This window comes from Anomaloglossus baeobatrachus, chromosome 3 (genome assembly GCF_048569485.1).
Source record: "Anomaloglossus baeobatrachus isolate aAnoBae1 chromosome 3, aAnoBae1.hap1, whole genome shotgun sequence".
NCBI lineage: Eukaryota > Metazoa > Chordata > Amphibia > Anura > Aromobatidae > Anomaloglossus > Anomaloglossus baeobatrachus.
Window position 1 is genome coordinate 20,559,555 of NC_134355.1, and position 27,333 is coordinate 20,586,887.

A 27,333-nucleotide genomic window follows, 5' to 3' on the forward strand; every position below is an offset into this window, starting at 1 on the left:
ATTTTGCGCAAAAGTTGTGGCGACAAAAAAACGTCATTTTGGCGTTTGGAATTTTTTTGCCGCTACGCCGTATACTGATCAGATTAATTGATTTTATATTTTGATAGATCGGGCGTTTCTGAACGTGGCGATATCAAATGTGTGTATATTTTTAATTTTTTTAACCCTTTAATTTTCAATGGGGCAAATGGGGGGTGATTTGAACTTTTAGGTTTTTTTGTTTTTTTTTAATTTTTTAAAACTTTTTTTTTTACTTTTTTTTTTATTTTACTAGTCCCCCTAGGGGGCTATTGCGATCAGCATTCCGATCGCTCTGCACTGCAATACCTGCTGATCACAGCTACAAGGCTGTAAACAGCAGATACGCTCTCTTTCTCTTTTGCTGTGCCACTAGCACAGCGAAAGTGAAAGCAAGTCAGGTGTAGTACAGGAGTCATCACATGACCCTGTACTACCATGAAAACTATCGGAAGTCATGTGATCGCGTCACGTGACTTCCGGTATCGGGCGGTAAATATAACTTTACCGCGATCGCGCTTATAATGGCGCTGTCACATATTGACAGCGCCATATAAGGGGTTAATCGGCACGAGCAGATAACGATTCTGCTCGTGCCTAGCAGGCACACATCTCAGCTGTGAAAATCAGCTGAAATGTGTGCCGATCGCAGCATGCTGCCGCCGGAGGACCGCGGGCAGTAACATTATGTCATTTAGGACGTAATTTTACTGCCCGCGGTCGTTAAGGGGTTAATATAGGGTTTACTGCTATAATCTGAACTTGTTGCTGGCAATAAAGGGGTTAATGTGCGGCATTTGCAGATCTATTGTTTGGACTTAAATCTCTAAATCCCCTACTTGCCAAAAAAGTAAATAAGCAAATTCTGACTTTTTTCAGCCACCACTAGAGGGAGCTCACAGCACGGAGATTGAATCTTTCCCATTCTATCTGTATACCCGCTCTGGAGCTCCCCCCGGTGGCGGCTGCAGGAAGTGTCTCACGCCTGTTTGAAGTGTCAGCCCTGCGGTTCTCTCCCTGTGTTGTGCTCCGGTCTCGTTATTAGTCCGTGCGGTTCGTCCGGTGTCTGTGGAGAGGTCGCACACTCGATGCTGCACCGCCATCAGAGCCCCTCCGGTGCTGCCGCCGGGGTGCAGGGTGCCACTTATGCATAATACGACTTGTCAGTCCGTTATCACAGTGATGAACTCGTTAGATCCTCGCTGTTCACCTCCTAAACCCGGATCGGTAATTACTTCTCATGACATTGGAGTTCACTGAACCTGATAATGTGAAGAGTCGGAGTCGCTCCGCGGAGGGTTATTAGCGAGTGTCGGGGAGCGGCGGATAATTACACTGTGTCTATACTGTATGGAGACGCAGAGCAAACCCGAAACACAGGGGTGGAATGGAACTACTACTCCCAGCAGAGCGCCGCTCTGTCCTAAGCCCCGTCACTGAGGGGTGTGCGGACTGAGTATACAATATATACTCCTCACTGAGGGATGTGCGGGCAGGGTATACGGTATATTCTCCTCACTGAGGGATGTGCGGGCAGGGTATACGGTATATTCTCCTCACTGAGGGATGTGCGGGCAGGGTATACGGTATATACTCCTCACTGAGGGATGTGCGGGCAGGGTATACGGTATATTCTCCTCACTGAGGGATGTGCGGGCAGGGTACACGGTATATTCTCCTCACTGAGGGATGTGCGGGCAGGGTATACGGTATATACTCCTCACTGAGGGATGTGCGGGCAGGGTATACGGTATATACTCCTCACTGAAGGCTGTGCGGGCAGGTTATATGGTATATACTCCTCACTGAGGGATGTGCGGGCAGGGTATATGGTATATACTCCTCACTGAGGGATGTGCGGGCAGGGTATACGGTATATACTCCTCACTGAAGGCTGTGCGGGCAGGTTATATGGTATATACTCCTCACTGAGGGATGTGCGGGCAGGGTATATGGTATATACTCCTCACTGAGGGATGTGCGGGCAGGGTATACAGTATATACTCCTCACTGAGGGATGTGCGGGCAGGGTATACAGTATATACTCCTCACTGAGGGATGTGCGGGCAGGGTATACAGTATATACTCCTCACTGAGGGATGTGCGGGCAGGGTATACATTATATACTCCTCACTGAGGGATGTGCGGGCAGGGTATATGGTATATACTCCTAACTGAGGGATGTGCGGGCAGGGTATACAGTATATACTCCTCACTGAAGGCTGTGCGGGCAGGTTATACGGTATATACTCCTCACTGAGGGATGTGAGCGGTGGCAGGGTATACAGTATATACTCCTCACTGAGGGATGTGCGGGCAGGGTATATGGTATATACTCCTCACTGAGGGATGTGCGGGCAGGGTATACAGTATATACTCCTCACTGAGGGATGTGCGGGCAGGGTATACAGTATATACTCCTCACTGAGGGATGTGCGGGCAAGGTATATGGTATATACTCCTCACTGAGGGATGTGCGGGCAGGGTATATGGTATATACTCCTCACTGAAGGATGTGCGGGCAGGGTATATGGTATATACTCCTCACTGAGGGATGTGTGGGCAGGGTATATGGTATATACTCCTCACTGAGGGATGTGTGGGCAGGGTATATGGTATATACTCCTCACTGAGGGATGTGCGGGCAGGGTATACAGTATATACTCCTCACTGAGGGATGTGCGGGCAGGGTATATGGTATATACTCCTCACTGAGGGATGTGTGGGCAGGGTATATGGTATATACTCCTCACTGAGGGATGTGCGGGCAGGGTATACAGTATATACTCCTCACTGAGGGATGTGCGGGCAGGTTATACAGTATATACTTCTCACTGAGGGATGTGCGGGCAGGGTATATGGTATATACTCCTCACTGAAGGATGTGCGGGCAGGGTATATGGTATATACTCCTCACTGAGGGATGTGCGGGCAGGGTATATGGTATATACTCCTCACTGAAGGATGTGCGGGCAGGGTATATGGTATATACTCCTCACTGAAGGATGTGCGGGCAGGGTATATGGTATATACTCCTCACTGAGGGATGTGCGGGCAGGGTATATGGTATATACTCCTCACTGAGGGATGTGCGGGCAGGGTATGTGGTATATACTCCTCACTGAAGGATGTGCGGGCAGGGTATATGGTATATACTCCTCACTGAGGGATGTGCGGGCAGGGTATACGGTATATACTCCTCACTGAGGGATGTGTGGGCAGGGTATATGGTATATACTCCTCACTGAGGGATGTGCGGGCAGGGTATATGGTATATACTCCTCACTGAGGGATGTGCGGGCAGGGTATATGGTATATACTCCTCACTGAGGGATGTGCGGGCAGGGTATACAGTATATACTCCTCACTGAGGGATGTGCGGGCAGGGTTTATGGTATATACTCCTCACTGAGGGGTGTGCGGGCAGGGTATATGGTATATACTCCTCACTGAGGGATGTGCGGGCAGGGTATACAGTATATACTCCTCACTGAGGGATGTGCGGGCAGGGTATATGGTATATACTCCTCACTGAGGGATGTGCGGGCAGGGTTTATGGTATATACTCCTCACTGAGGGATGTGCGGGCAGGGTATACAGTATATACTCCTCACTGAGGGATGTGCGGGCAGGGTTTATGGTATATACTCCTCACTGAGGGATGTGCGGGCAGGGTATACAGTATATACTCCTCACTGAGGGATGTGCGGGCAGGGTATACAGTATATACTCCTCACTGAGGGATGTGCGGGCAAGGTATATGGTATATACTCCTCACTGAGGGATGTGCGGGCAGGGTATACAGTATATACTCCTCACTGAGGGATGTGCGGGCAGGGTTTATGGTATATACTCCTCACTGAGGGATGTGCGGGCAGGGTATACAGTATATACTCCTCACTGAGGGATGTGCGGGCAGGGTATATGGTATATACTCCTCACTGAGGGATGTGCGGGCAGGGTATATGGTATATACTCCTCACTGAGGGATGTGCGGGCAGGGTTTATGGTATATACTCCTCACTGAGGGATGTGCGGGCAGGGTATACGGTATATACTTATATACTCCTCACTGAGGGATGTGCAGGCAGGGTATACGGTATATACTCCTCACTGAGGGATGTGCGGGCAGGGTATATGGTATATACTCCTCACTGAGGGATGTGCGGGCAGGGTATATGGTATATACTCCTCACTGAGGGATGTGCGGGCAGGGTTTATGGTATATACTCCTCACTGAGGGATGTGCGGGCAGGGTATACAGTATATATTCCTCACTGAGGGATGTGCGGGCAGGGTATATGGTATATACTCCTCACTGAGGGGTGTGCGGGCAGGGTTTATGGTATATACTCCTCACTGAGGGATGTGCGGGCAGGGTATACAGTATATACTCCTCACTGAGGGATGTGCGGGCAGGGTATACAGTATATACTCCTCACTGAGGGATGTGCGGGCAGGGTATACAGTATATATTCCTCACTGAGGGATGTGCGGGCAGGGTTTATGGTATATACTCCTCACTGAGGGATGTGCGGGCAGGGTATACGGTATATACTCCTCACTGAGAGATGTGTGGGCAGGGTATACAGTATATACTCCTCACTGAGGGATGTGCGGGCAGGGTATACAGTATATACTCCTCACTGAGGGATGTGCGGGCAGGGTATACGGTATATACTCCTCACTGAGGGATGTGCGGGCAGGGTTTATGGTATATACTCCTCACTGAGGGATGTGCGGGCAGGGTTTATGGTATATACTCCTCACTGAGGGATGTGCGGGCAGGGTATACAGTATATACTCCTCACTGAGGGATGTGAGCGGTGGCAGAGTATACGGTATATACTCCTCACTGAGGGATGTGCGGGCAGGGTATACGGTATATACTCCTCACTGAGGGATGTGCGGGCAGGGTATATGGTATATACTTCTCACTGAGGGATGTGCGGGCATTGTATACAGTATATACTCCTCACTGAGGGATGTGCGGGCAGGGTATACGGTATATACTCCTCACTGAGGGATGTGCGGGCAGGGTATATGGTATATACTCCTCACTGAGGGATGTGCGGGCAGGGTATACAGTATATACTCCTCACTGAGGGATGTGCGGGCAGGGTATACAGTATATACTCCTCACTGAGGGATGTGAGCGGTGGCAGAGTATACGGTATATACTCCTCACTGAGGGATGTGAGCGGTGGCAGAGTATACGTTATATACTCCTCACTGAGGGATGTGCGGGCAGGGTATACGGTATATACTCCTCACTGAGGGATGTGCGGGCAGGGTATATGGTATATACTCCTCACTGAGGGATGTGCGGGCAGGGTATACAGTATATACTCCTCACTGAGGGATGTGCGGGCAGGGTATATGGTATATACTCCTCACTGAGGGATGTGCGGGCAGGGTATACGGTATATACTCCTCACTGAGGGATGTGCGGGCAGGGTATACGGTATATACTCCTCACTGAGGGATGTGAGCGGTGGCAGAGTATACAGTATATACTCCTCACTGAGGGATGTGCGGGCAGGGTATATGGTATATACTCCTCACTGAGGGATGTGCGGGCAGGGTATACGGTATATACTCCTCACTGAGGGATGTGCGGGCAGGGTATACGGTATATACTCCTCACTGAGGGATGTGCGGGCAGGGTATACGGTATATACTCCTCACTGAGGGATGTGAGCGGTGGCAGAGTATACAGTATATACTGTGTAATGTGAGCCCAGGAGCGGCAGCTCTGCACCTTCCTGATGTGTTTGGACATCAGTTTTAGGCCCGTTTCACACGTCAGAGAAAAACACGCCCATGTCCCTCCGTGTGCTGTGAATCTCGGCACACGTGGGTTGTCTAAGTGCAATCCGGGCTCCGTTCTCCGTGGCCCGTGATTGCACTTAGAAAACAACTCACCTGTGCCCGCTCCCGCTCTCCATGGTGCTGATCACTCCCGCGGTGCAGCATCCGGCCGGCGGTGACCCCCGCAGCAGCTGCTTCCGGGTCGGCTGTGTCGTGCATAATGAATATGCGCGACAATAATGAGCCGGCTCAGAAGCAGCAGGGAGAACGGGCTGCACAGAGCGTCGCTGGAGCCGGGTGAGTAAAAATGTTTTTTATTTTAAAAGCACGTTTTTTTCTGGCACGTGTTTCACGGATCACACCACTGCGTGGTCCGTGGGACATCAGTGATGCCAGAAAAAAATGGACATGTCTCCGTGCGGCAATCACACACACGCGGGTACGCCGCACGGAGACACGTGCAGTGACAAATCACTGACGTGTGAGCAGACCCATTCATTATAATGTGTCCGCGTATGTCAGTGATTCTGGTATGTAAAAAAAAAGCACAAACGTCCCAGAATCACTGACGTGTGAAGGGCCCTTAAATTGTTTTTGAGATCTCTGCTTGTTGTCAGGGAATTATATCCAGAGGCTTAAAAACAGTCCTGACCCCATATTCATTAAAACTGGCGGCTGTCCAGTGCCTTGATCTAATACCCTCCTCCCCCACCCTAGGGGAGGACCGGGGCAGGAGTGGTTGAACCCACAAATATTAAACAAAGAAGAAAACAAAAAACGTTATCACACAACTAGCACAAACAGAAATGCAAGACAATACGTGATAAGGAGGAAATAAAGAGCAGGGAGGAAATAACCAGATGAGGATTCTACGGCACACCAAGCAGCCCGCAGTAAATCACCAGCAACAAGACCAGAACAGCACATGGATTGCTATAGCAAAAGCTATAGTCGACAGGGGCTCCACCATATTAAAAATGCTGGGAGTGACTGTGATAGGTCTCCTACACATGGGATCCAAGAGGTAACCAGCAGGCTAGCAGAAATTAACTCCTGCAAGCCTGATCACTAATGAGCACACAGCTGGTCAACGCCCGAGCGTGTCTGTGCAACTCAGAAGCACCAGAGAAAGCATAGTGACGAGTGTCAGGATCTGCAGTGTGAACAGCGTCTGATGCCGCCATGACACTCGGTGAGTTTAGAGCCAAACACTGTGTGACATAGATGATAGGATGGATGGATAAATAGATGGATGGATGGATGGATGGAATGATGGATGGATGGAAGGATGGTTGGATGGAGGAATGGATGGATGGATGGATGGATGGAGGAATGGATGGATGGAGGAATGGATGGATGGATGGAGGAATGGATGGATGGATGAAATGATGGATGGATGGATGAAATGATGGATGGATGGATGGATGGATGGATGGATGGATGGATGAATGGATGGATGGATGAATGGATGGATGGATGGAGGAATGGATGGATGGATGGATGGATGGATGGATGGATGGAGTAATGGATGGATGGAGTAATGGATGGATGGATGGATGGATGGAGGAATGGATGGATGGATGGATGGATGGATGGATGGATAGATGGATGGAGGAATGGATGGATGCATGGATGAATGGATGGTAGGATGAATGGATGGATGGATAAATAGATGGATGGATGGATGGAATGATGGATGGATGGATGGTTGGATGGAGGAATGGATGGATGGATGGATGGAGGAATGGATGGATGGATGGATGGAGGAATGGATGGATGGATGGATGGAGGAATGGATGGATGGAATGATGGATGGATGGAGGAATGGATGGATGGAATGATGGATGGATGGAATGATGGATGGATAGATGAATGGATGGATGGATGGATGGATGAATGGATGAATGGATGGATGGATGGAGGAATGGATGGATGGATGGAGGAATGGATGAATGAATGGATGATGGATGGATGGATGGAGGAATGGATGGATGGATGGAGGAATGGATGAATGAATGGATGGATGGATGGATGGATGGATGGATGGAGGAATGGATGGATGGATGGAGGAATGGATGAATGGATGGATGAATGGATGGATGGATGGATGGAGGAATGGATGGATGGATGGATGGATGGATGGATGGATGGATGGATGGATTGATGGAGGAATGGATGGATGGATGGATGGAATGATGGATGGATGGATGGAGGGATGAATGGATGGATGGATGGAACGATTGTTTCTAGGGATGGATTAATACATAATTGGATGATGAATGAATGAAAATCAACCAAAGTTTGGCTTCAGAGGTTCTGGAAGATTCTGGAGCGGCTGTCACAGTCACTTGACCTGAACCCCATAGAAATCACTGATAGGAGGTTAAGGAGGCGTTTATAGCAAAACCAAGAATATGATTGACCTGAAAGCCTGGACAGGGGCGGACACATCATTGGTGCTATCTGTGCAGCTGCACAGGGGCCAAGGAGTGGAAGGGGCCCATTTCTTCCTCTAAAGCTGGTGTAATTGTGCATGATGATGAGTGATTGGACATTGGCCATTTTCTGCTCTTGCACAGAGGCGTCTCCTGCCTCTATCTAACACTAATCCTGGAGGCTGGTGTCTGGCTATAAATCCCATCTGCAGCAGGTTATAACAGCCAGCGGGGTATATAAGTACTAACAATGCTGGTGAAGAAGGGGTGAATAATCTGAGATGGAGCTGTGTGTTCTTGCACTCTGATACATTGTATGTGGCGACATTCCACCATGTGTATTACATCTGGATACATTATTAATGCATTGTCCGGACCCTGCGGGGGTTACATTGCCGGGCAGCACAGATATTCCAGGATCTACATTACTATTATTCATTGCATTTATTTTTTTAAATTTTATATTTCTCTAGGCAAAATTAGAAAGACGAGAATTGTCTTGTGCAGAGAATCATGGCGTTACTTGGAGATTCCCCGCTGGAGATTCCCCACTGGAGATTCCTCGCTGGAGATTCCCTACTGGAGATTCCCCGCTGGAGATTCCCCACTGGAGATTCCTCACTGGAGATTCCTCACTGGAGATTCCCCACTGGAGATTCCCCACTGGAGATTCCCCACTGAAGATTCCCCACTGGAGATCCCCCGCTGGAGATTCCCCGCTGGAGATTCCCCGCTGGAGATTCCTCACTGGAGATTCCTCACTGGAGATTCCCCGCTGGAGATTCCCCACTGGAGATTCCCCACTGGAGATTCCCCACTGGAGATTCCCCACTGGAGATTCCCCACTGGAGATCCCTCGCTGGAGATCCCTCGCTGGAGATTCCCCGCTGGAGATTCCCCGCTGGAGATCCCTCGCTGGAGATTCCCCTCTGGAGATTCCCCGCTGGAGATTCCCCGCTGGAGATTCCTCACTGGAGATTCCCCGCTGGAGATTCCCCGCTGGAGATTCCTCACTGGAGAATCCCCGCTGGAGATTCCCCGCTGGAGATTCCCCGCTGGAGATTCCCCACTGGAGATTCCCCGCTGGAGATTCCCCACTGGAGATTGCCCGCTGGAGATTCCTTGCTGGAGATTCCCCGCTGGAGATTCCCCACTGGAGATTCCCCGCTGGAGATTCCCCGCTGGAGATTCCTCGCTGGAGATTCCCCACTGGAGATTCCCCACTAGAGATTCCTCACTGGAGATTCCCCACTGGAGATTCCCCACTGAAGATTCCCCACTGAAGATTCCCCACTGGAGATCCCCCGCTGGAGATTCCCCACTGGAGATTCCCCGCTGGAGATTCCCCGCTGGAGATTCCCCGCTGGAGATTCCCCGCTGGAGACTCCCCACTGGAGATTCCCCACTGGAGATTCCCCGATGGAGATTCCCCGCTAGAGATTCTCTGCTGGAGATTCCCCACTGGAGATTTTCCACTGGAGATTCCCCACTGGAGCGCAAATCTGGGTCATAATTCTGCATTTTTCCCTCATCTAAAACATCATGGCCACAATGCTCGGTGATTTTATGTGAATTTTGGCAGTTTTGTGATACATTTTTCTGCCACTTGGCAAGTCCGATCACTGTGCGAAATAACTAGCGCCTCACCTGCATCCAAAAACTGTAGAAAAGGGCGACCTCTGCCAACTGCCACCCACTGAAGCCGATCTTTTCTGGATTAATCCTATAATCCATATTTATACTATACAGCAAAGTATATGGGAAATGTCTGCAGTGTCAGGAGGTGTATAATGGGGTGTAAGTCTTTATATATAGAATATATACACACATAGTACAATCATCCATGACACCCCATTATTGATGCCCACCTATAGGGGCGCACATAGTACTTATTAAGCACAAAGGTTCACATGACATGGACTGTATATACACATCACATTACACAAGGTAAAGACCCCCAGAAACCCCCCACATATGAACATTGGGAAAAAGAATGTCTGACTTTCATTTTTTAGCCTTTTTTAACCTCTGATGTTCTGCTTTATAGAGATGTATTTCTATTGAGATGTATAGATCTCTGTACCTGTGCTTATACATACAGCAATATGTGAATCCCCTATTTATTAAGATTAAATGTAGGTACAGACACACGAACCACGCGTCGGGGGTCCATTTGTGGGGTCCTCCTGAACGGTTTACCTATGTGCTGGCACTTTCACTGGGTATGTTTACCATTTAACCTTTGAATCGCTGCTTACATTGTGTTTGGATATTTACATGCTGTAATGATATGTGATTCCCTCTGACTGTGATTCATTCCTTGAATGCTTTGTATTGAGCCAGTTACTATCTGCACAGATAGACATTCTACGCATTATCTACTCATATGTATTGTCTTTTATGTTTGTATGCACTTTGTGCATTGATTGTTTTTATTAATTTTTATCTCAATAAAATGTAATGTTTTATGACTATTTAACTCCTGGTTCTCCTGTTTGAAAACCCTCTTTATTAAACTGGTTGTCAGACCAGACAATACAAGCTCTTTTTACCATTTACCTTCTGTGCCCCACTATTTCCTCATAGATTGTATTTTGCGAATAGGATCTCACTCCTCCTGGTATCTGGTGAATTGTGTTACTCTGTAATGTCTTCATTGTCTGTACATGTCTCCTCTAAATTGTAAAGTGCTGCGGAATATATTGGGACTATAGAAATAAACATTCTTCTTATATTATTATTATTTCTATGTACCAGTACATGGTGCCTGTAAGGACGAAAAATACCATTTAGATCTTTAGGCAGAGCAAAATGCTCTTACATTTACTGGGCAACCTGTTATGTTTCTGCCTGATCTGGAATCCTGGGTAACACTTGATATTAGAAAATTAATTCAATATTTGAAAGTGAGTACATTCTGATGGCAGAACTGAGCCTATGTATAAGGGGAGATGAATGGGGGGGGGTTTGTCTTCGTAACAGCATGTCCCTCCCCCACCTGTGCTCATGGTGTAATAGTCTGTCCTTTGTGCTGCTTCTGCTGGGAGATTGTTTGTTCTTCTCAGCATGTGACTTCTCCAACCACAACTTGGTAAACAGAACAGAGCCAGGAGTCTAAAGTCCATTCATGCATCAGATGTCTAGGGGAAGGTGTGCCCACCTAAGGGGCTGATCCCAAGAGAGAAGAACAATGAGACCCATGTTAGATTAGTTGGATCTCGGCTGGAGAAGCACTAGGATCTATAGCTGAGGCTGCATCCTAGAGCCTGTGTATGGACTGTTACAGACTGGAGATCAGTGGCCACTTGGGATTGTGTTTTATTGTTCCCCCTGTTGGACTCAAGGAACTCATATAAGGACCATTGCCCTATTTTCCCTGGCATCGGAATACCAGGCGGTGCCCCTGGACCTTTTGTTTTGTTGTGGACTCCTTGCAGACTTTAAGGATTTATATTTGTTTAATGCTTTATCTTTGTGGTTCCAATAAAGCCCTTTGGATTGTTCCATACCCCGTCACAAACTGGTGGCAGCAGCGGGATCAGAGCAGAAAGAATGGAGGACAACGGCCCATTAACATCTGGAATCAGAACCTCAGAGTACAAGAACTGGACTGTGAGGAGCCTACAAACAATGGCCCGTGAATTAGGAGTCGGTTACAAAGGACTCTCTAAGGAGCAACTAATTGAGGCATTGGAAAACACTTGCCTGCAAGATGGCACCGAGGAACAATTTCCACAGCAAGGGGAGGAAAGACGGGAGCTGGAGGTTAATACCCAAAAAAGTCAATGGGTTGTGTGGTATGAGGAGGAGATGGCACTGCTTGGAGATGAAGCCACCATAGAAGATAAGAGGGAGGCTATTCGCATAGCTCAAGAGAGGGCAGCATTGCTGGAGAGGAGGCTTGCTGTGGAAGCAGCTAGAGGCTCCAGACAGACTGTAACCACAGCACCAACTATGATGGAATTCTCCAGAGTGTCCCGCAAGGACTTTAATGCATTTAATGAAGCTGCAGGCGACATTGAGGGCTTCTTCCAGAAGTTTGAGCATCAGTACTCGATTTTGTGTGGACTACAGACGACTAAATGACCATACCATCAGTGATGCTTACCCAATGCCCCGCATTGATTAACTTCTAGACTGGCTAGCTGAGGCACGATACGTCACCACCTTGGATCTCAGTAAGGAATACTGGCAAATTCCCCTGACAGAGGAAGGTAGAGAAAGGTCGGCTTTTATAACCCCCTTTGGTCTGTATGAATTTCTAAACATGCCTTTCGGAATGAAAAACGCCCCGGCAACCTTTCAGAGAATGGTGAACCAGATCCTCCGGGGATGTGGTGACTTCGCTTGTGCCTACTTGGATGATATCGCCGTCTTCAGCCACACATGGGAGGAACATCTGAATCAAGTAGCTGTTGTTCTTGACCGGATTCTCGCAGCAGGCCTAACCATTCGACCTGATAAATGCCAATTGGGGATGGGTGAAGTCCAATACCTAGGGCATCGAGTAGGAGGAGGGAAGTTACGTCCTGAACCTGCCAAAATCCAGGCTATTAGAGACTGGTCTGTACCCCAAACCAAGAAACAAGTTATGGCTTTCCTGGGCACTGCCAGTTATTACCGAAAATGTGTTCCTCATTTCAGCTCTATGGCAAAGCCCCTTACAGACCTCACGAAGAAAACCATGCCCCGGCTGGTGATCTGGACTCCAGTCTGTGATGAGGCTTTTAACCGGCTGAAGGATGCTCTGATCTGTGATCCTGTCCTGGCTGCTCCAGACTATAAGTGGAGATTCATTGTGCAGACGGACGCCTCTGCTTATAGACTGGGAGCTGTCCTCAGCCAGGTGAATGCAGCCGGGGAGGAGCACCCCATCGCCTACCTCAGCAGGAAGCTGCTGGACCGAGAAGTGGCCTATGCAACTGTTGAGAAGGAATGCCTGGCTGTAGTCTGGGCCCTTAGGACACTAAGGCCGTATCTGTATGGGCAAGAATTCACTGTGGTTACTGATCACAATCCCCTCACCTGGCTGAACAGAGTCACTGGGGACAATAGACGCTTACTACGATGGAGCCTGGCTCTTCAACCTTATAACTTTACAATACAGTATAGAAGGGGCAGCCAACACCAAAATGCAGACGGACTGTCCAGGCAAGAGGAGCCCTGAGTCAGGGTCGGCATGTTTACGTGTACTTGACAAGCGACCTGTTGAGGTCACTAGTCCGTACACAAATTGAGAGGGGAAGGGATTATAACAGCGTGTCCCTCCCCCACCTGTGCTCATGGTGTAATAGTCTGTCTGTCCTTTGTACTGCTTCTGCTGGGAGATTGTTTGTTCTTCTCAGCATGGGACTTCTCCAACCACAACTTGGTAAACAGAACAGAGCCAGGAGTCTAAAGTCCATTCATGCATCAGATGTCTAGGGGGAGGTGTGCCCACCTAAGCGGCTGATCCCAAGAGAGAAGAACAATGAGACCCATGTTAGGTTAGTTGGATCTCGGCTGGAGAAGCACTAGGATCTATAGCTGAGGCTGGATCCTAGTGCCTCTGTGTGGACTGTTACAGATTGGAGATCAGTGGCCACTTGGGATTGTGTTTTATTGTTCCCCCTGTTGGACTCAAGGAACTCATATAAGGACCATTGCACTATTTTCCCTGGTATCGGAATACCAGGCGGTGCCCCTGGACCTTTTGTTTTGTTGTGGACTCCTTGCAGACTTTAAGGATTTATATTTGTTTGTTGCTTTATGTTTGTGGTTCCAATAAAGCCCTTTGGATTGTTCCTTGGCCTTGTGTCCCTTACTGCTCTGCCACATACCCCGTCACAGTCTCCTCTCTGAGGACACAGCTCACTGTAGCATCTGTGCACTGTTATTTCTATGAACCTGGCTGGACTCCTCTCTGCCATGGCCCCCTGTGCAGCTGAACTGGCGGCACAGGAGTATTTCGATGTCATGAGTGTGTCGTTTGCTGTGTCCTCATGTTATCTCTGAGTGATCTGGGATCACGAGGTCTCAATGCTTAATTGATCGCAGGACTTCTATGAAGTCTAAAGAGTTGATTTACTTTCATTTGATGCTGAAGGAATTAAGGACCTTTTCCTTTCTGGCTGACATTATTCTTAAACTCAATCACAGCTGCAACATCTTACCATCATCTCCTTCCATTATATTTATCCACTCCTGGCTTCACTCCATGCCGGTGATAGATCTTCTATACTGATCACTTTGAAGGAACCTAATATTACTATTACATATATTGGCTGTGCACCTCTTTTGTATACACACTTTGTAGGAGCCTGTCTCTGGAGAAGCTGAGGTGTTTATAACAATTGCAGCTTTGACGTTTCCTGCTGAGGAAGTCAGGAGTCTTATTTGTTGTGTATTCCCCCACCCATTTGTCTTAGCTTCCTTGTGTTGTTTTATTGCAGTAGCGAGACTAGTGTCTCACTGACCTACTCACTAGTCAGGGGAGTTTAGGGACAGTAAGCGCCTAGACACATGGGGGGAAAGACCTATGTAGGGAGTGCAGGGATCAGGCTCAAGAGGTGACCCCCCTCTCCTCTCCCTATCGCCAGGACCTTGCATTACATCTTTTCTGGTTTACCTTTTTGTGTTGCACCACTTGCTGGGTGTCCCCTTGCACCCGTTCTGACAATCAGCCCCTGATATCACTGTAGACAATGGCAGATATAGATAGAAGAGGCCCCTGTGCATCATAATGCACAAATCCTCCTGCTTTGGAGGTGGTAGTGGCCCCCTTACCTATTGGGCCCCTACCAGCAAGACCTGACAGTGGCAGCATCTCAGTATATGCTGGTAGTTGTAGTTCAGCTACAGTTTCTGGTTGCAGACGAGCTCCATAAGTCATTTCTGATTTTTGCACCTGAGCACACTCAGACCCCCTATTCCATTTTCGAGCGCACCTGTCCTATAGGTGATGTGTAATATTTAGATATGCGGATTCTACAATGGTTGCCGGAAGAAGGTGGATCTCACATATAGATCTACAGATGGGCAGAAACGACTGCAAAATGCAAAAACAAATTCTGCAAAAACCAGGATGATGATGTCATAATACGTCGGCGTTCCAGGGTCGGGATGACCCTGAGGAAATGAAGGTGAGTTGGAGTTACCCTTTAAGTATCCCCTGACGGCTCCTCTCATTATCGGGCACTTCCGATGATTCATCATTGCATATTTGCGGATAATTCCGGAATAAAGCAGCGTTTGTCTTTGTTTTACGTGTCGGCTTGTGACATCCATCAAGCACTAATGGACGCTCTCCGTACAGGAGGAAGACTGATTGCGCCACCTGTTATCGACAACGCGAAAAATCTCACAACGCTCTCAAGTAATTTGTTAATGGCTCCGATACTGCAAACTGGAGCCATACTGGATGACATCCCCCCCCCGGGCCGTCACTCAGGAAGGTAAAGCCGGCCCCCCGAATAACTGCACATCCCATCACCACCCGAGTACAGAGAAGAGCGGCCTGATGGACGCCGAGCGAGGGCCGCAGGACAGAATATGGGAAACATCCCTAGTATTGGGGGCCGCAGAATAGGGGAAACATCACTAATATCGGGGGCCGCAGAATAGAGGAAACATCACTAATATCGGGGGCCACAGAATAGGGGAAACATCACTAATATCGGGGGCCGCAGAATATGGGAAACACCACTAATATCGGGGGCCACAGAATATGGGAAACATCACTAATATCGGGGGACGCAGAATATGGGAAACATCACTAATATCGGGGGCCAAGAGTATGGGACACATCACTAATATCGGGGGCCGCAGAATATAGGAAACATCACTAATATCAGGGGCCGCAGAATATGGGAAACATCACTAATATCAGGGGCCGCAGAATATGGGAAACATCACCAATATCGGGGGCCGCAGAATATGGGAAACATCACTAATATCGGGGGACGCAGAATATGGGAAACATCACTAATATCGGGGGCCAAGAGTATGGGACACATCACTAATATCGGGGGCCGCAGAATATAGGAAACATCACTAATATCAGGGGCCGCAGAATATGGGAAACACCACTAATATCGGGGGCCGCAGAATATAGGAAACATCACTAATATCGGGGGCCGCAGAATATGGGAAACATCACTAATATCAGGGGCCACAGAATATGGGAAACACCACTAATATCGGGGGCTGCAGAATATAGGAAACACCACTAATATCGGGGGCTGCAGAATATGGGAAACATCACTAATATCGGGGGCCGCAGAATATAGGAAACACCACTAATATCGGGGGCTGCAGAATATGGGAAACATCACTAATATCAGGGGCCGCAGAATATGGGAAACATCACGAATATCGGGGGCCGCAGAATATGGGAAACATTACTAATATCGGGGGCCGCAGAATATGGGAAACAACACTAATATCGGGGGCCACAGAATATGGGAAACATCACTAATATCGGGGGCCAAGAGTATGGGACACATCACTAATATCGGGGGCCGCAGAATATGGGAAACATCACTGATATCGGGGGCCGCAGAATATAGGAAACATCACTAATATCGGGGGCCAAGAGTATGGGACACATCACTAATATCGGGGGCCACAGAATATGGGAAACATCACTGATATCGGGGGCCGCAGAATATGGGTAACATCACTAATATCGGGGGGCCGCAGAGTATGTGAATCATCACTAATATCGGGGGCCGCAGAATATGGGAAACATCACTAATATCAGGGGCCGCAGAATATGGGAAACATCACGAATATCGGGGGCCGCTGAGTATGGGAAACATCACTAATATCAGGGCCGCAGACTATGGGCAACATCACTAATATCAGGGGCCGCAGAATATGGGAAACATCACCAATATCAGGGGCCGCAGAATATGGGAAACATCACTAATATCGGGGGCCGCAGAATATGGGAAACATCACTAATATCGGGGGCCGCAGAATATTGCAAACACCACTAATATCAGGGGCCGCAGAATATGGGAAACATCACTAATATCGGGGGCCGCAGAATAGGGGAAACATCACTAATATCGGGGGCCGCAGAGTATGGGAAACCACTAATATCGGGGGCTGCAGAATATGGGAAACATCACATATCAAGGGCTGCAGAATATGGGAAACATCACTAATATCGGGGGCCGCAGAATATGGGAAACATCACTAATATCGGGGGCCACAGAATATGGGAAACTTCACGAATATCGGGGGCTGCAGAATATAGGAAACATCACTAATATCGGTAGCCGCAGAATATAGGAAACATCACTAATATCGGGGGCCACAGAATAGGGGAAACATCACTAATATCGGGGGCCAAAGAATATGGGAAACATCACTAATATCGGGGGCCGCAAAATATGGGAAACATCACTAATATCGGGGGCCACAGAATATGGGAAACATCACTAATATCGGGGGCCACAGAATATGGGAAACATCACTAATATTGGGGCCGCAGAATATGGGAAACATCACTAATATCGGGGGCCACAGAATATGGGAAACATCACTGATATCGGGGGCCCCAGAATATGGGAAACATCATTAATATTGGGGGCTGCAGAAAATGGGAAACATCACTGATATCGGGGGCCGCAGAATATGGGAAACATCACTGATATCGGGGGCCACAGAATATGGGAAACATCACTAATATTGAGGGCCGCAGAAAATGGGAAATATCACTAATATCGGGGGCCCCAGAATATGGGAAACATCACTAATATCGGGGGCCGCAGAATATGGGAAACATCACTAATATCAGGGGCCGCAGAATATGGGAAACATCACGAATATCGGGGGCCGCAGAATATGGGAAACATTACTAATATCGGGGGCCGCAGAATATGGGAAACAACACTAATATCGGGGGCCACAGAATATGGGAAACATCACTAATATCGGGGGCCAAGAGTATGGGACACATCACTAATATCGGGGGCCGCAGAATATGGGAAACATCACTGATATCAGGGGCCGCAGAATATAGGAAACATCACCAATATCGGGGGCCGCAGAATATGGGAAACATCACTAATATCGGGGGACGCAGAATATGGGAAACATCACTAATATCGGGGGCCAAGAGTATGGGACACATCACTAATATCGGGGGCCACAGAATATGGGAAACATCACTGATATCGGGGGCCGCAGAATATGGGTAACATCACTAATATCGGGGGCCGCAGAGTATGTGAATCATCACTAATATCGGGGGCCGCAGAATATGGGAAATATCACTAATATCGGGGGCCGCAGAATATGGGAAATATCACTAATATCGGGGGCCGCAGAGTATGTGAATCATCACTGATATCGGGGGCCCCAGAATATGGGAAACATCATTAATATTGGGGGCTGCAGAAAATGGGAAACATCACTGATATCGGGGGCCGCAGAATATGGGAAACATCACTGATATCGGGGGCCACAGAATATGGGAAACATCACTAATATTGAGGGCCGCAGAAAATGGGAAATATCACTAATATCGGGGGCCCCAGAATATGGGAAACATCACTAATATCGGGGGCCGCAGAATATGGGAAACATCACTAATATCAGGGGCCGCAGAATATGGGAAACATCACGAATATCGGGGGCCGCAGAATATGGGAAACATTACTAATATCGGGGGCCGCAGAATATGGGAAACAACACTAATATCGGGGGCCACAGAATATGGGAAACATCACTAATATCGGGGGCCAAGAGTATGGGACACATCACTAATATCGGGGGCCGCAGAATATGGGAAACATCACTGATATCAGGGGCCGCAGAATATAGGAAACATCACCAATATCGGGGGCCGCAGAATATGGGAAACATCACTAATATCGGGGGACGCAGAATATGGGAAACATCACTAATATCAGGGGCCAAGAGTATGGGACACATCACTAATATCGGGGGCCACAGAATATGGGAAACATCACTGATATCGGGGGCCGCAGAATATGGGTAACATCACTAATATCGGGGGCCGCAGAGTATGTGAATCATCACTAATATCGGGGGCCGCAGAATATGGGAAATATCACTAATATCGGGGGCCGCAGAATATGGGAAATATCACTAATATCGGGGGCCGCAGAGTATGTGAATCATCACTAATATCGGGGGCCGCAGAATATAGGAAACATCACTAATATCGGGGTCCCCAGAATATGTGAATCATCACTAATATCGGGGGCCACAAAATATGGGAAACATCATTAATATCGGGGGCCGCAGAATATAGGAGACATCAGTAATGTCGGGGGCCGCAGAATATGGGAAACATCACTAATATCAGGGGCCGCAGAATATGGGAAACATCACTAATATCAGGGGCCGCAGAATATGGGAAACATCACTAATATCAGGGGCCGCAGAATATGGGAAACATCACGAATATCGGGGGCCGCAGAATATGGGAAACATCACTAATATCAGGGGCCGCAGAATATGGGAAACATCACGAATATCGGGGGCCGCAGAATATGGGAAACATCACTAATATCAGGGGCTGCAGAATATGGGAAATATCACTAATATCGGGGGCCGCAGAATATGGGAAACATCACTAATATCGGGGGCCGCAGAGTATGGGAAACATCACTAATATCAGGGCCGCAGACTATGGGCAACATCACTAATATCAGGGGCCGCAGAATATGGGAAACATCACCAATATCAGGGGCCGCAGAATATGGGAAACATCACTAATATCGGGGGCCGCAGAATATGGGAAACATCACTAATATCGGGGGCCGCAGAATATGGCAAACACCACTAATATCAGGGGCCGCAGAATATGGGAAACATCACTAATATCGGGGGCCGCAGAATATGGGAAACATCACTAATATCGGGGGAAGCAGAATATGGGAAACATCACTAATATCGGGGGACGCAGAATATGGGAAACATCACTAATATCGGGGGACGCAGAATATGGGAAACATCACTAATATCGGGGGAAGCAGAATATGGGAAACATCACTAATATCGGGGGCGCAGAATATGGGAAACATCACTAATATCAGGGGCCTCAGAATATGGGAAACATCACTAATATCGGGGGCCGCTGAGTATGGGAAACCACTAATATCGGGGGCTGCAGAATATGGGAAACATCACATATCAAGGGCTGCAGAATATGGGAAACATCACTAATATCGGGGGCCGCAGAATATGGGAAACATCACTAATATCGGGGGCCACAGAATATGGGAAACTTCACGAATATCAGGGGCTGCAGAATATAGGAAACATCACTAATATCGGTAGCCGCAGAATATAGGAAACATCACTAATATCGGGGGCCACAGAATAGGGGAAACATCACTAATATCGGGGGCCAAAGAATATGGGAAACATCACTAATATCGGGGGCCGCAAAATATGGGAAACATCAGTAATATCGGGGGCCACAGAATATGGGAAACATCACTAATATCGGGGGCCACAGAATATGGGAAACATCACTAATATTGGGGCCGCAGAATATGGGAAACATCACTAATATCGGGGGCCACAGAATATGGGAAACATCACTGATATCGGGGGCCCCAGAATATGGGAAACATCATTAATATTGGGGGCTGCAGAAAATGGGAAACATCACTGATATCGGGGGCCGCAGAATATGGGAAACATCACTGATATCGGGGGCCACAGAATATGGGAAACATCACTAATATTGAGGGCCGCAGAAAATGGGAAATATCACTAATATCGGGGGCCCCAGAATATGGGAAACATCACTAATATCGGGGGCCGCAGAATATGGGAAACATCACTAATATCGGGGGCTGCAGAATATGGCAAACACCACTAATATCAGGGGCCGCAGAATATGGGAAACATCACTAATATCGGGGGCTGCAGAATAGGGGAAACATCACTAATATCAGGGGACGCAGAATATGGGAAACATCACTAATATCGGGGGACGCAGAATATGGGAAACATCACTAATATCGGGGGATGCAGAATATGGGAAACATCACTAATATCAGGGGCCCCAGAATATGGGAAACATCACTAATATCGGGGGCCGCTGAGTATGGGAAACCACTAATATCGGGGGCTGCAGAATATGGGAAACATCACATATCAAGGGCTGCAGAATATGGGAAACATCACTAATATCGGGGGCCTCAGAATATGGGAAACATCACTAATATCGGGGGCCACAGAATATGGGAAACTTCACGAATATCGGGGGCTGCAGAATATAGGAAACATCACTAATATCGGTAGCCGCAGAATATAGGAAACATCACTAATATCGGGGGCCACAGAATAGGGGAAACATCACTAATATCGGGGGCCAAAGAATATGGGAAACATCACTAATATCGGGGGCCGCAAAATATGGGAAACATCAGTAATATCGGGGGCCACAGAATATGGGAAACATCACTAGTATCGGGGGCCACAGAATATGGGAAACATCACTAATATTGGGGGCCGCAGAATATGGGAAACATCACTAATATCGGGGGCCACAGAATATGGGAAACATCATTAATATCGGGGGCCCCAGAATATGGGAAACATCATTAATATTGGGGGCTGCAGAAAATGGGAAACATCACTGATATCGGGGGCCGCAGAATATGGGAAACATCACTGATATCGGGGGCCACAGAATATGGGAAACATCACTAATATTGAGGGCCGCAGAAAATGGGAAATATCACTAATATCGGGGGCCCCAGAATATGGGAAACATCACTAATATCGGGGGCCGCAGAATATGGGAAACATCACTAATATCGGGGGCCGCAGAATATGGGAAACATCACTAATATCGAGGGCCGCAGAAAATAGGACACATCACTAATCCAGAGGTTTTGAATGGGGTTCAGGTCTGGAGATTGGGCTGGCCATGGCAGGGCTTTGATGTGGTGGTCCTTCATCCACACATTGAGTGACCTAGCTGTGTGGCATGCTGCATTGTCCTGCTGGAAAAACCAGTCCTCAGAGTTGGGGAACATTGCCTGAGCAGAAGGAAGAAACTGTTTCTCCAGGATAACCTTGAAGGCGGCTGAAAGAAGTGCCAAATGTATCAATAATGGCGCCCCCTAATGTGTCTTAATACAACTGCATCCAGTCTTTATGAATCAGCTCCAGGTCTATGGGAAACTTATAGAACCTTTTGTTTCTACATTAATTATTCTTTATTTACAAATAGCCGGAAGCCTTCTCTTAACCATTTAGGTACTGGTGATTTATGGCTTCATCTCACTCCTGTCTCTTCCATCATATAGGGCGCTGGAATAATCAGTGGTAACGGTCCTGTGCGGGAGGGCTGCCCTCTTCATCATGATTGAATCCTATAAGCAGCGCTCTAGACTGATCCAATTATTTCCTATTCCGGCGCTGCGCTTCTCTCTCAGCCATAGAGTGCAGCGCCGCAATCTGCGGCACACAAGTGTCAGGCTCCATCTCACCTCCTCCTGAGATGTGCTCAGCTCTTCCTCCGCATTCACCCCACATTTTCCGCCTCTTCCCAGGAACGATGTTTTAGCAGCAAATTCTGCAGAGGTCGTTCCATTAAAATCTTTATCAATTTTTATATGAAAGCTGCAAAATCCATAACTCTCTCCATGCGATGCGCTCTATTCTGCTGGTGGCCGAGCGTCATTTACACAAGTGTGCAAATATCAATGGATCCAGAATTTCCCAAAAAAAAAGGATCCTGAAATCTGCCAGAACTCCAGGTCAGGAAAGGTCAGGAAAGGTCAGGAAAGGTCAGGAAAGGTGGCTGACATGGACTCTATGGAAAACCCTATGGGGCATTAACTAATGGATGCAATTGCCATGAAATGGGATATATCCAAACACTATGATGTGACCCAGTAGGATCTACTAGAAGATGAGAAGATCCAATCATGTCCATGCTACCATCAAAAGAATCTCTTGCTTCACATAAGCATATAGGCTGGTGCAAAGAGGAGCCGGAGCCCCATATCTCAAATTTTACTGGGGCCCAACTAATGCCAAAAAGTTTATGATTTGTTTGCATACTCAATTTCAACTCATTTCCTTGCCTAGACTCCTGCCACTTCAATAAAAAGCTCACTGACCGTCACCATGTGCACTCCAAACAGAGAAGATCCCCCTAAACTCCTGGAATTGCACCAGGGACCCTTTCTATTCTTTACATGTATTTCTTCATTACTGAGGGAGCAACACATGGTGCCATCAGTTTTTTGCCATCAGGCACGATCCGGAAAAACTGATGCGACAGATCAGGCGAAAAAACGGATTAGTTGCATCAGTTCCTTCAGTTTTTTGACAGATCCGGTGTGATTCTGAGCATGCTCATTTAAAAAAACTGGATCCGGCGGCTGGATCCGTTTTTTGCCGCATTACGCCGGATCCGGCATCCATAGGCTTCCATTATAAAACACGCCGTATGGCGCCGGATCCGGCACGATCCGTTTTTTTTTGCCGGACACAAAAACGTTCACTTCAACGTTTCAGGCTGCTTTCACACATCCAGTTTTTGCTGTGCGGCACAATCCGGCGCTTTGCAGAAAAACCGCAACCGGGTTTTTTTTGCCTGTTGCGTTGCTGCATGGGCTTACGTTCCGTCTTGTTTTTGCCGGATGCGGCATATTTAGCCCATGTGGCAGCCGGATGGAACGTTGCCTGGCACTTTTTTTGTCCGGTAAAAAAACCTGCATCGCGCCGTATCCGGCCGATGCGGCGCGATTTGCAATGCATGCCTATGGACGCCGGATGCGGCGTCCTGCGGCAAACACCGCATCCGGCCGCCGCATGCGTTTTTTCCACTGCGCATGCTCAGTAGCCTGCCAAAAGCGGCAAAAACCGGATGGGCCGCATGTCAAAAACTTATGCAAAGGATGCGGTTTTGTCACCGCATCCGTTGCATAGGTTTTAGAGCCGGATTGGCCGGCTCTGCTAAAACCGGATGTGTGAAAGCAGCCTCATCCGGCCGCCGGACAAGTACATTTTGCCGAATCCGGCAAAAAATGGATGAAACGCAAGACCACCCAGCGCAATCCGGCGCTAATGAAAGTCTATGGGGGAAAAAACGGATCTGGCGGCAACAGACGTCGGATCCGTTTTTTCATGTTTTTGCCGGATTGTGCTTGATGGCAAAAAAACTGATGTGTGAAAGCAGCCTGACCCTCTGGTAACTTCAGACGGGGAAACTGAGGTTTTATGTAGTTCTTAGGGTATAGGATCTATATGGAGCCCTTTTGGCAGTAATTAGGATCACATTTATGTATTCTCTGCATTGCGGAGGATCAGCAACTGATCGAAAATCATCAAAAATGAACAATGTTGCAAAGTACAAATATTTGGAGAAATCCATTAAATTGTGAATTCAGATGGGCTCCCTCGGCCCCTTGGGATGGGACTAGTCCAGTTCACGATGTGCAGATATATACAGGAATAAGGGCTCGTTCACACATCAGTTTTTTGGGCACGTTCGGCATCCGTCATTTTTACAGTTGGACCACTGACCCAATATATTCCGCCTTTAGGACTGAGATCACATGTCCAGTGATCATCCGTTAGAACGGATCCATTGGCAAAAAAGTTCTGCAAACACAAGTTTAGCAGTTTTTTGCCATCAGTCACAATCCCTTTTCTCGTTGGATCGACGGATCCGACTAGCGGGGGGCTAAATAATACTTGGAGCATGCTCAGTTAAAAAAAAACGGAATCCGTTGCCGGATTCCGTCAGTTGACAGATGAGGACGGATCTTGCGTCCGTAGATTTCCTTTCTACCAAACGACAGAGGTCATCCGTCGCAATCCGTTGCTAATACAAGTAAATGAGAAAAAAACGGATCCAGCGGCATCAGACTCTGGATCTGTTTTTTTTCAAAATTCAACGGATTGTGATTGATGGCAATTTAACCGGGCAGTCTATGGAGAACGGATCCGTTACCTGATCGCTATTTATCGTCTTGCATTTTTCTTGCATTTGTAAGGCTGCTTTCACACATCCGGTTTTTGCTGAGCGGCACAATACGGTGCTTTGCAGAAAAAACGCAACCGGTTTTTTTTGCCGCCGATTGCGTTTTTTCCTGCATAGACTTGCATTAGCGCCGTATTGTGCCGCATTGCCTTGCGTTGCGTTCGTTTTTTGCCGGATGCAGCATATTTAGCCCATGTGGCGGAATGGATAGAACGTTGCCTGGCACGTTTTTTTGTGCAGCAAAAAAAATGCATCGCGCCGGATCCGGCGCTATGCGGTGCAATTTTACAGTGCAAGCCTATGGACGCCGGATGCGGCGTCCTGCGGCAAAAACCGTATCCGGCCGCCGGATGTGGTTTTTCCCACTGCGCATGCTCTGTATCAAGCCGCATCCGTCAAAAAACGGACGGGCCGCATGGAGAAACATATGCAACGGATCCGTTTTTTTCGCCGCATCCGTTGCATAGGTTTTTGAGCTGGATTGAGCCGCACTGCTAAAACCGGAAAGCAGCCTAAAGGATCTGTTTTCTTCTTACTGGATCAGTTTCATCTTGCAACGGATCCATTTTCCATAGACTCCAATGTTAAAAAAATCGGATCCGGTAAAAATCTACTTTTTCACAACGGACAAGAAAGTTTTGTTTGCAGAACGGATCACTGCGGGATCACTGGGCATGTGATCTCAGTCTTAGGCTATGTGCGCACATTGCGTTTTTTACCGCATTTTTCGGGTGCGTTTTTGGGCTCAAAACTGCATGACTTTGCTTTCCCAGAAAAGCCTATGACATTTCTTTTTGTTGTCCGCACTGTGCAGTTTTGTTTGGCTGTGTTTTTGTGCAAAAAAAATGGTCATGTCAATTCTTTCCTGCGTTTTCCTGCGTTTTTCCACCCATCCAATGCATTGGAAAAATTCAGCACAAAGCAGTGGTCAAAAACGCAGGAAAAATGCGGTAAAACACAATGCGTTTTTACTGCTGCATTGCGTTTTTGTGCGTTTTTAGCGGCAAAAAATGCACAAAATGCAGCGTCTAAAAAAAGCAATGTGCGCACATAGCCTTACTTGGTCTTTTTATTTTTGCAAATATTTAAAAAAAAAACTGACCCGCACATCCTACAAGTGTGTATAGGTGCCAGCTGAAAAAACCTAGCAAATACAAAATGGATACAGCCGCACACTAAATGCCATCAATGTATAAAGGAACTCTGGTACTGCATTACTGCTATATGAAAAAATGAGATTTTTAGTTTATGAATTGGCCAATGCATGTAACCAACGGCAAGGTAATCTCAATAATCCGGGTACCTAACTAAAATGCCACTATCTAGGTTAAAAACATCCATGTCTGGGCAGCTAGACTAAAAATTTAACTTGATATGCCACTATCTGGACTAACCTCCATGTCTGGGCAGCTAGGACTCCTGGTATAAGGATTGTGAACACAGCCTGGTTTATAGGGCGGAGTGTTCAGTCAGAAAGAAACTCACTGCAAATATTTAAAAAAAAAATTAAAATTTAAAAAAAAATTTAACCTAGATAGTGGCATTTTAGTTAGGTACCCGGATTATTGAGATTACCTTGCCATTGGTTCCGGGCTTACATGCATTGGCCAATTCTTAAACTAAAAATCTCATTTTTTCATATAGCAGTAATGCAGTACCAGAGTTCCTTTATACATTGATGGCATTTAGTGTGCGGCTGTATCCATTTTGTTTTTATTTTTGCAGACTGATTGCAAAAAATCACAGAGCCGTCCTACTGTGATCCATGCTGCGGACCAAACCCCCCCATGTAAATGAATGACTGTGAAAAAAACGGATGCAACAAATACATCATCCGTGCGCTGTCCGTATTTTATTGTTTAATGGGCAGTAGAAGCTGAAAATGGTACTTCCTTCTTACTAGAAAAAGGAATGTAACAAGGATTGGAGAAAGTGGACACGGACCAAAGAATGGATCATCACATTTTTCAAAACATGATGTGTGAAGCCGACCCTAAAAAAGACTTAGTCGGCGTATACATCACTAGCAGATTATCTGTGACTTCTCTCAATGATACTTATTCATCCACAAAAGGCTTCATTCAATTTGCAGGA

At 47.4% G+C, this 27,333-nt stretch overlaps 1 protein-coding gene across 2 annotated transcripts in view; it reads right to left on the minus strand.

Annotated features, from left to right (window-relative positions):
- Nucleotides 1-27,333, minus strand: part of ALK (ALK receptor tyrosine kinase) — a 946,570-nt gene that overhangs the window by 910,774 nt on the left and 8,463 nt on the right. The gene's annotated exons all lie outside the window — the stretch shown is intronic.